General features: G+C 38.5%; 1 long non-coding RNA gene across 1 annotated transcript; it reads left to right on the top strand.

Moving 5' to 3' along the window:
- Window positions 1-7847: 7847 nt before the first annotated feature.
- LOC143681253 (uncharacterized) lies at window positions 7848-12220 on the top strand. Its single transcript, XR_013174493.1, has 3 exons — window positions 7848-9834; window positions 10770-10812; window positions 11973-12220. It is a non-coding gene; the product is annotated as an uncharacterized LOC143681253 (long non-coding RNA).
- Window positions 12221-18939: the final 6719 nt, after the last annotated feature.

The following is an 18939-nucleotide window of genomic DNA, read 5'->3' on the forward strand; positions in this document are numbered from 1 at the left end:
GCTTCAGGTAGACTTTGCTACCTATCATAACCTGCCAACCCCCAACCAGGACCACTCAAGCCAATCCTAAAAGGACCTAGGGCAATATATAAGATTCCACAAGGGTTCCATACACTAGAGTAACTTTCCAGAAAGCTACAACCTCCAGATCTGTCCTTGGTCCACATAAGTCCTGAAACCTAGCCCAGCCTCTCCAGAAAATCAGATAGTTCCATCTCCCTACCCTATATTAGTGACAGACCCTTCCAATATAAAAAATTTAGAATTGCCATAGCCCAAACAACTCCAAAGAGAGGTATGATGGTGGAATTATACATAGAAGATAGGACAACAAATGAATATGAATGTTGAATCATTAAATTATTTCTTTTAGTCTCCAGTATTTTAGAGCAGCTAGAAGTAAAAACCTAAAATTGTGGAATTGTAACCCATGTCAGACTCTGAAATATGTTCTACAACTAATTGTGGTGCTGTGCTTTGAAATTTATTGCTTTTTTGTATACATGTTATTTTTTACAAAAAAAGAAAGGAAAAAGTCAATTCTGATGATAAAAAAAATATTTAAGCCCTCTGGCCTCCTATATTCTGGAGCAACTAGAAGGAAAAATGAGAGGATTGTATGGTAGCCCATGACAAACTCTGGGATCAGTCTGTAACCACTTGTTAAAGAGTGCTTTGAAAACTATTGCTTTTTTATTTCTGCTTTGTATATATGTTATACTATACAATAAGAAAGTTAAAAATCAAAGAAAAATAAGTGGAGGTTAAAAAAAAAAGGTACAGTATCAGTTTAGGCCCCACAGTACCACTCACTGTAGGGTGCAGTGGCTGAAAAATGCCACCTGCTGAGTGGGATAGAAAAGCACAGATTCAGGATGCTTTACATGAAAGACTAGTACCTTGCTGGAATCCATCCCCAGGAAACCTTTATACTGATCTATACCCCGTACCTGATTACTGGAACTGTCTTACATGGCAAAAACTGATTGGGGTACATACTCTCTACAGAGGGACTCTTCTCCCAGTATCAGCCCATCAAGCAAAACTTGCTAGAGGTAATGAAAGGAGTGTTAAAGATGTATAGGCAAATAAATAAAAATTTTTAAAAAGCACATTAATGTTCCCTGAGGAGGGAGAGAAAGCTTTTCTTGGGGGAGGAAAAAAAACTGCACAAAAGAGCAATTTCAAAAAACATTCCATATATGCAGTGCAGAAATCACTAACATAAGAGCTGAAAAAAGTTGACTCAGTTAAGCTATACTGGAGGTCTACGATAAGTTGAAAAAACAGAGAACAGTGTCAACCAATAGGAAAACGATCTCCAGAATAAACTAATCAAGAAAATCAGATGCCTATAACCCAGCAAAAAGTGTAAAGTTATTCTAGGAAGCACAAAGATAGGGCCCATTCAAAAGAACAAAATTTCAGATGGGGTACAGGAGTAAAAACAATTAAGGGTGTTTAAATAAATTAATTCAACAAGCTGAAGGAAAATGTGGAAAAGAAATAAAAAAAGAAGGCAGTAACCATAAAGACAAATGAGGAAACTTAGTAAAAATTAAAAATAAAATAACATCGGGACTTCTGGGAAGATGACCAACTAGAGTGGCTCAAGATTAGTCCTGCTCCACAGGAAAGTTAGAGAAGGGACAGGAGGGCAAATGAGGTGGCAATTTGGGAGCGCAGCTGACCCAACCTTCTACACCGCATGGAGCAGGCCTGGTTGCAGAGGCTGAGGAACTGAGAGGCAGAAAGCCGGAGTCTGCCATGGAGGCGCAGAACCACGGAGCCCATGGGAATACACAGATGAGACCACAGGACTAGGAAATAAGCCAGGCCGCATTCCTTGGGTGCGCTGCCCTCACCAGCGCAGCCCCATGACCGGTGACTCACCCCACACCCCACGTGCCTGAACCCCATCACCTGCTCCCATTCCCCGTGCTCCAGGCACCCCACCCCACCAACCCCTAGTGCATGTACCTGCTCCACACCCCCACCCCAAGTGCAACCCAACCCACCTCTCCTGCACCCCTCCCGAGCACTTCCTCCCCCTCCCTGTTCCCTCCAGGCTGTTGCCAGCACAAAAATGTTGCAGGCACTGCCCTCCATACCTAGGCTACCCCCGTTCCCTGCCCTATAGTGTCACACAGCCTCACCCAACGCTCCCTGCGCTCAGCGCATCCATTTATGGCATGTGTTCTAGTTTGCTAGCTGCTGGAATGCAACACACCAGAAATGGTTTGGCTTTTAATAAAAGGGGATTTATTTTGTTAGTTCTTCAGAGGAAAGGCAGCTAACTTTCCACTGAGATTCTTTCTTATGTGGGAAGGCACGGGATGGTCTCTGCCGGCCTTCTCTCCAGGCCCCTGGGTTCCAACAACTTTCCCTGGGGTGACTTCTTTCTGCATCTCCAAAGGCCTGGGCTGAGTTGTGAGTGCTGAGATGAGGAATGCTGAGCTGCTTGGGCTTTGCTATGCTGCACTCTTTCATTTAAGCACAAGCCAATTAAGTCAAACGTATTGATTGCAGCAGGCATGCCTCCTAGCCGAATGCAGATGTAATTAACAACAGATGAGGTTCACGTACCATTGACTCATGTCCGCAGCAACAAAACTAGGTGCCTTCACCTGGCCAAGTTGACAACTGAATCTAACTACCACAGCATGCACGGGTCCCCAATCACATCATTCAACTTTGGGAACTGCATTTTACAGCAGTCCTAGAACCACACATGTGCACAGCCTTCACCTCACTTCCCAGCTCTGAGAAAGTGCTGACCTCCGCAGCCTGGTCACATCTGCCACTAGTCCAAGAAGACGTAAAGGCGACCTGCTGCCACAGCTCTACACATGCACACAAAGGGCCTTGTGCCTTAGACCAGCACACACCAGGGTTAAACTCCCCAGACCGGTGCACCCACAGAGCTACATCCTCCCTGGCTGAGGGGTGCCCACGTTCATAAGCATTAGTGTAACATCCGTAACCTGTGCCCATATCTGCACTGAAGCAAATCACATATTGAGTGTTCCGCCCTGTACCCTGCTCCCTGCTGTACAACCATCATGCACACAAAAGGCCTTAGACTACTGAAAGAAATCAACTCCCAAAGTAAATCAATCAAGATATTTACATGCCACGAAGACAGTAGATCACTAAGCATATCACAATGCAGACAGATATAGCCTTCTCTAATGACCAAATTAAAACACCAGAAGGAGACACAGATGTTGAAACAACTAATCAAAGATGTTCATACAACTCTACTCAATAAAATAAGTGGGATAGCAAATGACATAAACGAGATCAAGAATACAGTAGAAGAACACAAAAAGGAATTTGAAAGTACAGATAGAAATAAAGCAGAAATCACAGATATTAAAGAATCTGTTCCCCAAATAGAAAACATACTAGAGGTACATAGCCCCAGATTTGAAGAGGCAAAAGAAACAGTAAGTGATATACAGGACAGAATAATTAATTTCAAAGACTCAAAACAGAAAATGGCAAAAAAGATGGAAAAAACTGAATGGGAACTCAGAGAAATGATAGACAAAACAAAGCACACAAATATAAAAATCAATGGTGTCCCAGAAGGAGAAGAGAGGAATGCAGGGCTAGGAAGAGTAGTTGGGGATATAATGGCGGAAAACTTCCCAACCCTCATAAAGGGCATGAATATACAAGTCAAAGAAGCCCAAAGAACTCCAAACAGAATAAATCCAAACAGGCCTTCCCCAAGGCACATACTAATCAGTCTGTCAAATGTTGAAAAGAAGCAGAAAATCTTGAAAGTGGCAAGAGAAAAGCAATCTACTACATACAAGGGAAATCAAATAAGACTGAGTTCAGACTACCCAACTAGCACCCTGGAGGCAAGATGGCAATGGTATGATATATTCAGGATCCTGAAAGAGAAAGACTTCCAGCTGAGAATTCTGTACCCAGCAAATTGTCCTTCAAAATTGAGGGCGAGATTAAAGTTTTTACAGACAAAGAAGTACTGAAAGAATTTGTTAACAAGAGACTGGCACTACAAGATATACTAAAAGTAGCTCTGTTGGCTGAGAAAAAAAAAGACAGGAGAGGGAGGTCTGGAGGAGAGCACAGAATTGAAGAGAACCACTAAGGGGGAATTTAAAGAACACAAAAGAAAGAGGGGAAAGAATACATAGATCTGAAAAATAAAATAGAAAAGATGAGATGGTAGAACCAAGAAACACCTTTTCTTTGAATGTTAATGGACTAAACTTACCAATTAAAAGATACAGATTGGCAGAATGGATTGAAAAACAATCCAGCTATATGCAGCATACAGGAAACTCAGCTTAGACACAAGGATACATATCGATTGAAAGTTAAAGGATGGAAAAAGATTTTCCACATAAGTTGTAACCAAAAAAAAGCAGGAGTAGCTATACTAATATCAGACAAAATAGACTTTAAATGTAAAGACATCATAAGAGACAAAGAAGGACACTATATACTAATTAAAGGGTCAATTCACCAAAAAGATAGAGCAATCATAAATGTTTATGCTCCCAATCAAGGAGTTCCAAAGTACATGAGACAGACATTGGCAAAATGAAGGGAGCAATAGATGTTTCAACAATAATAGTAGGAGACTTCAATATACCACTCTCCTCTATAGCTAGAACAACCAGACAGAAGATCAACAATGAAATAGAGAAGTTAAATAACTTGGTAAATGAATTAGACCTAACAGAAAAATGTAGGTCTTTGCACCCCAAAGCACAAGGTTATACATTCTTCTCTAGTGCTCATGGAACATTCTCCAGGATAGATCATATGCTGTGGCACAAAACAGATCTTTATAAATTTAAAAACATTGAAATTATTCAAAGCAATTTCTTTGATCACAATGGATAAAACTGGATTTCAATAAGAACCAAAGAATGAGAACATTCACAAATATATGGAGATCAAATAACATACTATTAAATAACCAGTGGGTCAAAGAAGAAATTCCTAGAGAAATCAGTAGCTATCTGGAGATGAATGAAAATGAGAATACAACTTATCAGAACTCTTGTGTTGCAGCAAAGGCTGTACTGAGAGGGAAATTTATTGCTTTAAATGCCTATATTAAAAAACAAGACAGAGCAAAAATTGAGGACTTAACAGTAAACCTGGAGGAACACGAGAAAGAACAGTAAATTAACCCCAAAGCAAATAGAAGAGAAATAACAAAGATTAAAGCAGAGATAAATGAATGGGAGAACAAAAGAAAGAATCAATAAAACCAAAAGTTGGTTATTTGAAAAAAAAATCAATAAAATTGTTGGGCCACTAGCAAGACTGACAAAGAAAAAAAGAGAGGATGCAAATAAACAAAATCAGAAATGAGAAGGGGTGCATTACCACAGACCCTGAAGGAATAAAAGAAATCATAAGAGGATACTATGAACAACTATATGCCAACAATCTAGACAACTTATATGAAATGGGCTAATTCCTGGAGATACACAAACAAGCTACACTGACTCAGAAAGAACTAGAAGATCTCAACAAACCAATCACAAGTAAAGAGATTCAGTCATCAAAAATCTTCCTACAAAGAAGAGCCCAGGGCCAGATGGCTTCACAGGGGAATTTTATCAAACATTCCAGAAAGAACTAACACCAATCCTGGTTAAATTTTTCCAAAAAATTGAGGAAAAAGGAACTCTACCAAACTCATTTTATAAAGCTAATATGATTTTAATATCAGAACGTGGTAAAGATGCTATAAGAAAGGAAAACTACAGGCCAATCTCCCTAATGAACATAGGTGCAAAAATTCTCAATAAAATGTTAGCAAATCGAATCCAACAGCACATTAAAAGAATTATACACCATGACCAAGTAGGATTTATACCAGAAATGCAACGATGGTTCAACACAAGAAAATCAATTAATGTAATATAGCACATTAACAAACCGAAAGGGGAAAATCACATGATCATCTTGAGGGATGCTGAAAAAGCATTTGACGAAATCCAGCGTCCTTTTCTGGTAAGAACACTCCAAAATATAGGACTCAAAGGTAACTACCTCAATATGATAAAGGGAATATATGAAAAGCCAATAGCCAGCATTGTACTCAATGGAGAGAGACTGAAAGCCTTCCCCCTAAGATCAGGTACAAGACAAGGATGCCCACTGACACCACTATTATTCAGCATTGTGCTAGAAGTTCTAACTAGAGCAATCAGGCAGGACAAAGAAATAAAAGGCATCCAAATTGGAAAGGAAGAAGTAAAGCTCTTATTATTTGTATGATATGATACTAGGAAGATCCTGAGAAATCTACAGCAAAGTTACTTGAGGTAATAAATCAGCAAGGTGGCAGGATATAAAATTTGTGCAAAAATCGGTAACATTTCTATACATAAACAATGACCTAGCTGAGGAGTCAGTTAAGGAAAAAATTCCATTCGAAAAAGCAACTAAAAGAATCAAATACTTAGGAATGAACTTAACTAGGGATGTACACAGAAAAGTACATTGCTAAAAGAAACCAAAGGAGAATAGGTGGAAAGGCATTCCCTGCTCATGGATAGGAAGGCTAAATATAGTTAAGATGTCAGTTCTCCCCAAATTGATCTACAGATTCAACACAGTACTTATCAAAATCCAACAACCTGCTTTGAAGATTTTGAAAAGCTAACTACCAAGTTCATCTGGAAGGCAAAAAGACCCTGAATAGCTAAAAGCATCCTAAAAAAGAACAATGTGGGAGAATTAATACTCCCTGACTTTAAAACCTATTATAAAGCCACAGTGGTCAAAACAGCATGGTACTGACACAAAGATAGAAGCACTGAACAATGGAATCAAGTCAGGAGTGTAGAAATAGACCACCAAATCTATGGTCAACTATCATGGTCAGGTTCATTGTCAACTTGGCCAAGTGGTGGTTGGGCAAGTGCTGGCTTGTCTGTTGCAATGAGGATATTTCATAGAATTAAATCATGATTATGTCAGCTGCATCCACAGCTGATTCCATTTGTAATCAGCCAAAGGGGCGTGTCTTCTGCAATGAGTGATGCTTAATTTAATCACTGAAAGCCTTATAAGGAGGCTTCAGAAGAGACAGGCTCTTCCTGTTTCGGCTGGTGAGCCTCTCCTATGGAGTTCATCCAGACCCTCCATCGAAATCGTCGGCTTCACAGCCTACTCTGCGGATTTTGGACTCTGTGTTCCTGTGGTCACATGAGACACTTTTATAAATTTTATATTTGCAAGTGTTCCCTGTTGATTCTGTTTTTTTTTTACATAAACATATTTTTTTGTGGGATTTGGTCTCCTCTTTTTCAAAATGAATACTAATCTAGTTTTGGCCTATTTTGTTTTTTAATGAAATAATTGTGCTTTTATTATCAACAGCCTCATAGCCACTAAGCTAATTTAAGCAAACCAAAGCTTCTGTCCTCTGCTTACTTTTTTTTTTAATTAAAAAAATTTTTTTAAACATAACAATGTACAAACACGAACATTCTTACCATATGATCATTCCATTCTTGGCATATAATAAAAAACTCACAATATCATCACCATGATCATTTCTTAGAACATTTGCATCAATTTGAAAAAGAAATAAAACAAAAAAAGAAAAAAAATTAATACGTTCCATACCCCTTACCCCTCCCTCTTATTGACTGCTATTATTTCCATCTACCCAATATATTTTAGCTTTTGTTTTCCTTATTTTTTTCTATACCCCTTAACAGTCCCCTTTATTGATCACTAGCATTTCAATCTACTAAATTTATTTTAACATTTGTTCTTCCATTATTTATTTATTTTTAATCCATGTTTTACTCATCTGTCCATATCGTAGCTAGAAGGAGCATCAGACACAAGGTTTTCTCAATCACACAGTCACATTGTGAAGGCTATATCATTATACAATCATCTTCAAGAAACATGGCTACTGGAACACAGCTCTACATTTTCAGGCAGTTCCCTCCAGCCTCTCCAATATACCTTAACTAAAAAGGTGATATCTATATAATGCATAAGAATAACCTCCAGAATAACCCTCGACTCTGTTTGAAATCTTTCAGCCATTGACATTTTTTTTTTGTCTCATTCTCTCTTCCCCCTTTTGGTTAAGAAGGTTTTCTCAATCCCTTGATGCTGAGTCCCAGCTCATTCTAGGATTTCTGTCCCACATTGCCAGAAAGGGTTACATCTCTGGGAGTCATTTCCCATGTAGAGAGGGGGAGGACAGTGAGTTTGCTTGTCATGTTGGCTGAGAGAGAGAGGGCACTTCTGAGAAACAAGAAAGGTTCTCTGGGGGTGACTCTTACGCCTAATTTTAAGTAGGCTTAGCCTATCCTTTGTGGGTATAAATTTCACATGAACAAACCCCAAGACTGAGGACTTGGCTTATTGCTGTGATTGTCCTCACTGCTAGTGAGAATATCAGGAATTCTGCACATGGGTAAGTTGAATTTTCCCCTTCTCACCATTCCCTCAAGGGGAATTTGCAAATACTTTTTTATTCACTGTTCAAATCACTCTGGGATTTATCGAGCCATCACTCTGGACAAACCTACAAAATCTCATGCTCTACTCAAGTTTCCAGTACTTACGTTGTTCAATTAAACTGTCCACATAAGTTATATTAGGAAATGCACTAGTCAAAATATAAATTTTGTACCAAATAAACATTTTTTGCTTATGTCTCACACATGGGGTACATGGTAGTGTCTACTAGCTTTCTCTCCAAAAGGCCTCTTACTTCATGAAGCTCCCTGGAGTTCTGTCCCACATTCACAGGGAGATTAACACCACTGGAAGTCACATCTTATGTAGGAGGGAGGGCAGTGTGTTCACCTGTAGAGTTGGCTTAGAGAGAGAGGCCACATCTGCACAACAGAAGAGGTTCTCTCCGGGTGATATTTAGGCCTAATTTTAAGTATGTTTAGCCTATCCTTTGTAAGAATAGGTTTCATAGGGACAGCCTCCAAGGTCAAGGCCTTGGCCTATTGATTTGGTTGTCCCCACTGCTTGCAAGAATATCAGAATCTCTCCAAATGGAGAAGTTGAATATTTTCCCTTTTCCCCCCATTCCCCCAGGGTACTTTGCAAATACTTCTTTATTCACTGCCCAGATTACTCTGGGATTTATTGGCACATCACACTAGTGCAGACAAACCAGCAAATCTCATGCCCTATTCAAAATTCCATGTTCTTAAGGTGTTCAACTAAACTGACCATACATGTTAAGTTAGGAAATGCATTACTCAAACTATGAATTTTGTACCACATAAACATTTTTCTCTTTAATCTCACACAGGAGTTGAAGTTTTAAAATATGGACAATATAATCCTTTACTCTGTATGCTGGTATACCTTAGTCCTATTCAGATCAGCTCCCTTAATATTCTACTCTAAGTCTGATCACTTTTTCAACTTTTAAAACAGTTCCTGTATGCCACTGTCTAACTCTTGATCATTCTGCCATGAACACCAGAGGAAGTATTAATCCTGAGTGAATACTATTGTTGACTTCTCCATTCTTATACCCATGTTGCTGAATGCTGGTGGGGAAAATGCAGCAACCAAAAAGATGGTCCAATCACTAAACTGAGTATGGCTTCCAGGGATGCCAAGCATCATTTCAGGTGACCTGACTCTACTCCCTTCTCCTATCTCCTATCACTGTCCACATCTTTATCATGATGCAGGACCCTACTCACCACATGGCTTCTCATTTTCAGGAGACCACCTCACCTTCTACCTAAGGGTGCAAGTAGAAGGCCTCAGAAATACCAGCAAACAAATGTAGGAAACAAAGTCTCTTAGCGCTGTCTACCCACCTCCATAGTATGCTTACCTTCCTTGAACTTTTGCTGTTGCTCTCCTATCTCAGTGGAATTCTATTCCACCTCCTGTCTAGGCTAGTTTTTTCCTGTGCTTTGGATCCCATCCCTGCCTGCTACACTGTTTGGTTGCCTCTTCTTTTCTGATACTTTAACCTTACTCTTTTGTTTGGTTCTCTTTTTTTAGCCTAAATAAACAGATTCAAGTTTCTCTGATCTTAAGAAAAGTATACATACACTTGTCTGCCTCAAATTTAAGCCACCTGTCCTCCTCTCTTTTACAGACAAAGAAACTTAAAGCACTTGATTGTTCCCTTATCACCACCCCTTCCCTCCTGAACCCATTTCTGGCTTCCAGACCAGGGTGAAGAGGAAAAAGGCCTCACTTCCACTCCCCTACTCTTCACTGGAATGTGGTCACATGCTGAGTGCCACGAGGGAGGCTGAGTTTTACCCTTCATTCTGTGAATCAGAATTTCACAGGGGCATGGGCAAGTGGCATCATACTTGAATGCTGAGAATTATATGTGACAGTTTTCATTTTCATTTTAAACATTAGGCTAGTTAAATAGTAAAGGAAAAAATACACAAATAAACAAAACCAGATGTTTACTTCCCAGAAACCCAATTTTTGATGGAGTTTCACCTTACAGATATGAGAGAAAGAAGTCTGCAGAATAGAAATATGTGTACTTGACTTTATTCCCTAAATCCTTTCCTAATAACTGAATCAAAAAGTTGGCTAAGAAATTAAAAGTTACTTAGTTCTTCCCTCTGTCTCCAGGCATGGGTGCATTTAAGATGTCATAAATGATTCACATTTTTAAAGACCCCTCATAGAAGATATTCCACAAATCCTCTCTTTTGAATTTAATATATATTAGTATTCTAGCCAGAATGTATCTCTTAAACTATATGTTTCTATTTCCCTTATCTAAGGTTCAAGGTTCATGACAAATCCTGTGACCAACTAATACTAGAGGTAACTCTTCGAGGAATGAAATTATGTATCTTTGTATTAGTGGATAATTTATTGTTATTTTAAAATTTATCAATATTTCATATGCTTAAAGAGTTTCTTGGGCATATACTTCTATTTTTGTCAATGCATAGATCTTAGAAATAATAATGAGCATCTACTATCAGTAGAAGGGAGCTCAGATGATCAAATTCAACATTTCTGTTTTAGTTTGCTAGAGCTGCCAGAATGCAACACACCAGATATGGGTCAGCTCTTAATAAGAGGGGTTATTTAAGTACAAATTTATAATTCTTCAGAGGAAAGGCAGCTAGGTTTGTATGAGTTTCTCTGTCATATGAGAGGGCACACAGTGATGTCTGCTGGCCTTCTCTTCTGGCATCTGGGTTCCAATGGCCTTCCCCAGGGTAATTCCTTTCTGCATCTCCAAGTATCTGGGCTGAGCTGCAAGTGCTGAGATGAGGTATGCCAAGCTGATAAGCTCTTTTCTGACCTCTCTCTTTTAAGCCTCCAACTAATTAAATTAAACATCACTCATTGTGGATGTCATGCCCCTTAGCTGACTGCAAATGTAATTGGTCATAGAAGAATTTCCTATATTGATGATTTAAGTTTGCAGAAACAAAACAATGGGGCATCATCACCTGGCCAAGTTGACACCTGTACCTTACTACAACTTCCCACCTGTCTTGGTCATAGAACTAAAGACGGGGTTTTATGACTATATTTTAACCTCCTAGAACTGGAGAGCAGGAACTAGAGAAAAAAGAAGAAAGAAAAAAGAGGCTTATTCTTATCTTAGTGCAAGGTTTATAATAGGACTGTAATCTGCAGATTCAAAAAGCAGAATGGAAAAAATCTCACCCTTACAGGCAGTTTTATAAGAATTTTGCTCCTGAATACATGCCCTATTTATTTCCACATAAGATTATTCTGAGGACCTGCTATTCATCTTTCAAATAATTCATGTTTTAATATATTTACATAGAAAATTTACATAAAATTGTTTTTAGAAAACATGACTTATTTCAATCTGTCACATGATTATCTATGGTTTAATTCTAGTGAAAAGCTACTAAGGCTATTCTGGACTCTAGCTAGGATGATTTCTAATTTTGTAGTTTTCTTAACTTGTTCACAAATCACCTTCCATCGCTTTTCAGGCATATGTCTTCCAAGATTAGATGGTCTGAGCCCACATGTCCAGTGAGACATGGATATGAAACAGGTATCGAAATGGGTATTAGACAAGTATGGAAATGGTTGGGGACAAGTTAATGAAAGAGACATCAATACAATCTTTTCAAATACTACACCTGAGTTGCCTCTGTTTCAGTTTTCTAGGGCTGCTATGACAAATATCACTCATTGGTTGGCTTAAACAACAGAAATTTATTGATCCACAATTTTGGAGTCTGGATTCCAAAATGGATGTGTTAGCAGAGCTGTGCTTCCTCTGAAGTCTGTAGCATTCTAGTGATGGTGATCCTTGGTCATGTAGCAGTCTTTCTCTCTCTCTCTCTCTCTCTCTCTCTCTCTCTCTCTCTCTCTCTGCTTCCTCCTAATTTTCCTTAACAATAGGACTTCAGCCTTAATCAGTGATTAAGGCCCACTCTGATTCAATTTGCTCTCTTCTAAATGGAATCTTTGAGTATTCTATTCACAAATGAATCCACACCTTAACTAATAATAACATCTTCCAGATCCTGTTTTCAAATGAGCTCACACCCATGGGACTAAATAAGTCTCAAGCGCATGACTTGTGGGGGATGTTATTCAGTCCCCAACACCTTCTTTCATTTCTAGTTTCTTATCTCATAATTCAAAATCCTGGGGAGCCTTTCCTGGAACAGTTTTTATCCTAATTCTTTGCAACTACATCCAGTACAAGTCTAGTAAATATCAACTCTTGAAAAAAATAAATGCAACAATAGAATAGCTCCAGAAAAGCAGCTTAAACAGATTAGAAGATTATTATACATATATATCTACAATATTACAATATGTGTATACATTTACATACATGTATGCGTATGATCTAGTATTATGAACTGAATTTTTATATCACATGATCTTTTGCTTGTATGCTAGTTTGTTTGCAGCTACCTATTTTATTTACATAAAAATTGGAGATATATTCAAGGAAATCATTTAATTATAATTTTTTAATCGTAAGGAAAAAGTTCCAGAGACTCTGAGGAAAAGAGAGAGAATAGCTGGAGTTTCTCTAATTTGCTAATTATTATTTCTTACTTAGTTTCAGGCCATACAATGAACAAAGGATTTATTCATGTCATCAAGCATTAAGCATTCTGTTGTTCATTCATTCATTTAATGCATTTCATCAGCACCTATCTTGTACCAGGCACCACAGAAACAAAGATAGAAAGAGAAGTAGCTCACAGTCTAATGAGGAAATGAAAAACTAAAATGCAGGTGGTCAAGGCTGCAGTAGAATGACAGTGAGGAGGAAATTAGTGGATTCCTGTTATGTTCTAGTCACAGTGGTAGATGCTTGTCATAAGATTCACACGTGCAATCCTGTGAACAACTCTATGAACAAAGTATGATTCTTTTCCAAAGAAACTAAAATTCAGAGAGAGAAAGTGACTTTCCTGAAGTTCTGCATCTACACAGGCCTTCCTCACTCCACTAGACGAAGGGTCTCACTGGGCATCATAAGCCTCCTGGGTGCCAATTCTTCTACCTTCCCTGCCATCTACTACGCAGAAACAAGTTCATGCAGGAAAATAGCTGAAGGTAAATTTGGTTGGATGAGTGTGAGTCTCCCAGGTAGACAGGGTTCTGAAAGGCCTTCCAGACAATACAGAGAGCTTGGGAAAGGTTTGGAAAGAAATGTCAGGTTTGGGGAGTGGCAAGAACGTCAGCACAGCCTGCCTGGATACTGTTCCCAGCTGCTCCATGTCCTGGCCATGGAGCTTTGATAAACATCTAGCCTCTCTTTTCTCATCTATACAGTATCTACCTAAGGTTGTTGTTGGGGAGTCCAAGGTGCAAACCAGGAGGAGTTCCTTATATATTATTCTTCTTCAGTAGTTGGGTTTTATTATGCAAGGAAGGGGAAGACAGGTGACAAGTTTGAACTGAAAGGTGGAGGCCAGATCAAGATGTGTCTCCTATTTTATATAATTGCAATGTTATTGAAGGGCTTAAAGGGTGGGTTCATGGGTTTTAAATGATTACTTCATCATTTAAAAAGTCCACCCTGATATCAGCATGAAAAATAGATCAGAAGCCGTGAGGCCTGAGGCTCAGATTATCATAACATTCTGGGAAAGGTATTATCAGGAACTAAACTTGAGCAGAGTCAAGAGGAAGGACACAAGAGAGAAATTCTCAGGTAACAGAGAGCAGAGGTAGGCCAGAGGAGTTGGCACTGCCTGTCACAGACAGAGGGCCTGTAGGAGGAGAAACAGGCTTTGAAAAAGTCACTTATACAGTAAATCACATCTTTCTTACACGGTAAAAGAAATTAACATATTCAGTAACAAATATAGGTCCAATTCTGTTTGTATGAGTTACCCAGAGTCTTGTTTGAGTTGTAAGTTAGAACTAAAGAAACTTACTGCTAACAAGTAATTTAGTTACAGAAGAAAACACTTAAAATGCTACAGGATAAAATAATGAGTTGTTTAGTATCATTCACAGGAAACTTAATAATACATATACACACACATACCTTTTGGATCACGTGCAAATCAATGAAAAGATAATCCAAATAAAGAGATTATATAGTTCTCATTTTATTAGTCAAGAATACAGAATTGGGAAGCCCCATTGAGCGGGAAAAGAGACTGAACATCTCAGCACAGATTCTTTTGGCTCCAACTGGGCACTTAAATGCTATGACACTGTACAAACAAGGTAGGTTCACTCTAGAATGATAAAGGTATATTCTTGCTCTGCAAATGACCATTATTTTATCTAGGTTTACCTATCTAAGAGAATTTCCTTTAATAGTTGATGTACCTCTGTTTAGGGAAATATATAAAGGCAAAGATATCTCCTGGTTGGTGACTCAGATTTGAAATCAGTGAAGCAGTCCTCTTGGCAGAAGCCTGCTTACCTGTAAATCTAAGTCATTGTAAGCATTGAGGATAGGCTAACTCCTTATAACTGAGTATGCCAAAATGCAGTAATGGCATTAGATTGCAGGTGTTTCTTTTAAAACAAACCCTGTAGTTCTGACAATATAAATTAAATGAAGGGTAAAATATGAGTAGAACTGATTTTTTGTTGGGTGGAAATATCTGGAACCATTTGTACATTTCTCAATATCATGCATACTACCATTTTTGGAACTGTTAATTATCCTTCTAGAAAATAAATTTCCAATAATAAAATACACTAATAATACACAGAATGTTAAGTGTTTATCTCAGATTAATCCAAGATATGGAAGTTTATCCAGTTCATAATTCTAGTGAGAAAGTATGTTTAAGAGAAACTTTCATTCTCCAACCACAAGGATTATTTAGAATAATATCAGCATCAGGGAGAAGTCCTGAAAAATAGTTAACGATATAGTAAATATGAGTAAATGCTGTGTCTCCTCAAAATTACTTGCTAAGTATATATATATGCCTGAGTAAAACAGAACAGTTAAGAGCAGAAGTACAAGGGGAACAGTCAACAGATATCTTGGGTTGCTGTTTTTCTTATATAAAAGTGTAATCATTTTGAAAAAATTGACAATTTTTTCAAAGGCCATGAATAAATAGATAGATATATTTGAGTTAATACATATTCTTCATTAAAAACTAGTAGCCTTTGTTCTGCCAACTTTGCATCTAGCCATTTATTTATATGCATGCAACAAATACGCATTTTTGTGGAGGCTACCCAAACCCAACATTTTTTTTATTATTGTGAAAAATAACATGTATACAGAAAAGCATAAATTTCAAAACATACTGCAACAACAAGTTATATAACAGGTTTCAGAGTTTAGTATGGGTTACTGTTCCACAATTTTAGGTTTTTCCTTCTAGCTGCTCCAAGGCACTGAAGCCTAAAAGAAATATCAGTGTAATGATTCAGCAGTCGTACTCATTTGTTAAATCCTATCTTCTCTGTGATAATTCTACCCTCTCCTTTGATCCTTCTCCCAATCTTTAGGGGTATTTGAACCATGCTCATTCCAACTTTTTCATGTTGTAAAGGGCTGTTGATAATATGGGATGGGGAATGGAACTAGTTGATGTTCTGGAGAGGCTGGCCTCTCTGGGCTTCAAGGACTTATTTGGCCTAGGAACCCATCTGGATGTTGTAGGTTTCTGGAAATAATCATACTGCATGGAACCTTTGTAGTACCTCAGATAGAACCCCGGGTATTCTTTAGGGTTGGCAGGAATGGTTTTGGTTGGGTGTTGGCAAACCACGGTAAATAGCAAAATCTAGCTGAAGCTTACTTATGAGTACCTTCCGTTATAGCCTCTAGACTCTATTTGAACACTGTTAGCCACAGAAGTTTTGTAACATTTCTTTTCCCCCATTTGGTCAGGAAGACATTGCTGATTCCATGGTACAGGGCCAGGCTCATCCCTGGGAGTCATGTCTCACATAGTTAGGGAAACTTTCACCCCTGGATCTCATGTGCCATGGAATAGAGAGGGTAATGATTTTGCTTGCAGATTTTTGGCTTAGAGAGAAAGAGAGGCCACATCTAAACAACAAAAGAGGTCCTCTGGAAGTAATTCTTAGGCATAACTATATGTAGGCTTAGCTTCTCTGCTACATAAATAAGCTTCATGAGAGCAAGCCTCAAGATTAAGGACTTGGCCAGTTGACTTGGGAGTCCTTAATATTTGAGACACTATCAGGAGTTTCCCCAGTGGTAAAGTTTATTAGTATTTTTTCTCCTGTCCATCAAGGGACTTTGTCAATACTTTTTTACTATCTGCTCAACGTTCTCTGGGATCTATTGATGTATTACCTTAAGCTATACAGAATTACGAGCCCTCATTCCCATTCAACAAACCTAGTGCATTTTTAATGGGTGCATCCAGCATCTCTGCACTGAAATATCATGGTTATTACACAATTCACAGTTAAGACATGTCTAAGTATAATGCTGATCTTGGGAAACTGGAACTCATAAACTCAAGGACTAAGAATGCTTGATAGAATTTCAGCATTCAGGAAATGTACAGGCATTTAGAACTTTGGTCTATTAACCCAACAGCCAATAACTGAGAAGTGCCCTTGAACTGAGGGAATAAATAATTGGGAGAAGAAGTACAGGATACTTGCAAAACAAATAACTTGATGCTGCAGACTGACCTTTATTGGCAGGCCACTCCATCATAAAGAGATCCAACCCCCCAAAAAGGCTAATCTGGGGATTTCTGTGAACCACTACAAAAGTCTTGCTGGCTGCACAGGTTGGTTAGAGAGAGAAGGCTGCAGTTGCCTGGTAGCACTCTTTGGTCCCCACCCACAGGAGGGTTTGTCTAGCATTTACATGCATAATGCCTGCTACAGTGTAGTTAGTTTATCTACCACCTAACTACTAGACAATAGCTAGTGAACCCAGGTCATGGAAAACAAGAGTAGAGGCAACGGTTTCCATCCCAGCTGAAATCATTCATATTGAGCATCCAATCATGAGTGAATAATCACTGATTTATTTTTTTTCCTTTCAAAATATGTTTGCAGTAGCAGGAAAATAAAGTATGAATCCCAAGGGAAATTTGTGTAGAGACTTTGAAAAGTTTTTCCCTGCTCTCCCAGGAGAAAATGGATTTTAGGAAGAGATTTTTAACGTTTTGTTTGTTTGTCTGTTTTTAAACTGGCTATTTGTTGTCAGAATCTTCCTATGAGAAATGGGTTGTTTGGCTCCAGCTAGATCTCTTTTCTCATATCATACACTCAGGACTGATGCCTTCCTCCAAAGAAGTCATATGAGTACAGGAAACTTGCCTGGAAGATTTTTTGAGAAGCTCAAAACTGTTCTCTTTTTTACTTATACTTCTTTTTGTTCATTTATGCTTCCAGATTCTTGACCATTTGCCCAGCACTCGGTTACTTTCTCACACTGTTCTCTAGAATTTGTGATTGCCTCAACACTACTATTCATATAGTTTAGTTTCCTGGTACCCTCAAACAAATACCATGAAATGTTTTAGCTTTAACAGTGGAAATTTATTCATTCAGTTGTGAGGCAAAGAAAATGTCCAAATCAAGACATTATCAAGGTGCTGCTTTCTCCCTGAGGGCAGTGGCATTCCAGTGCCAGCTGCCAGTGATCCTTGGTTCCTCTTTCATATGGCAAGGCACATGGCAGCATTTGCTGGTTTCTTCCTTCCCTTCAGAGTTCTGCTCCAGCTTCTTGCTTCCTGTGGCTTTCGTTTTTCCATTTGAATTTCATTCTATATAAAGGACTGCAGTGACAGGATTAATACCCATCCAGATTGTGCCAAGCCATACTTTAACTGAAGTAACTTCATCAAAAGGTCCTACTTACAATGGGTTCACACCCACAGGAGTGGATTAAATTTAAGAACATATTTTTCTGGGGTACATATAGCTCCAAACCACCCCACAGGTTTACCCCAACTATGGCTTGCCTAACCAATTTGATTCCTAACCATTAGCTCTGGGCATTGAAGCTGACTACCCCCTATTTAACACACCCCCAAACTTGTCATACAGTTTATTAAAACCAATTTTGTTCTCTGAGCATGCAACCATGACTCACAACTGCCTGCGTTTGCAGAACTGTGAGAGCAGTGCTCACCTTAGATTGCTGCCAGAATCCATATTAACAATTTCAATCTAATACTCCATTCCCTTCTTAGAATTGTACCAACTTATTTCATCTGTGCCCACAGCATCCCTACTAGACATTCCCATTTAATGTTTAAGAAAAACAGGATTCCAAGAGGTCAGGTAGTTTACTTAATACCACACAGTAGAGATTCAATACTTTGAATTCTAGTTTTGAGGAATTTTAACCTTCCTTAAAATTCATGTTTTAAGAAAGTTAGGACTGCTCAAAATTCATTTTATAAGGCACTTAACGGTCCTTCAGAGAAGTGATTTTATTCTGAGTTTAAGTCTTTGTTCTTCCTTTAATAGTTGAGATTGCCTTATATTGTGAACAATTAT

The sequence above is a fragment of the Tamandua tetradactyla genome, chromosome 4 (genome assembly GCF_023851605.1).
Source record: "Tamandua tetradactyla isolate mTamTet1 chromosome 4, mTamTet1.pri, whole genome shotgun sequence".
In the NCBI taxonomy this organism is placed as follows: Eukaryota; Metazoa; Chordata; class Mammalia; order Pilosa; family Myrmecophagidae; genus Tamandua; species Tamandua tetradactyla.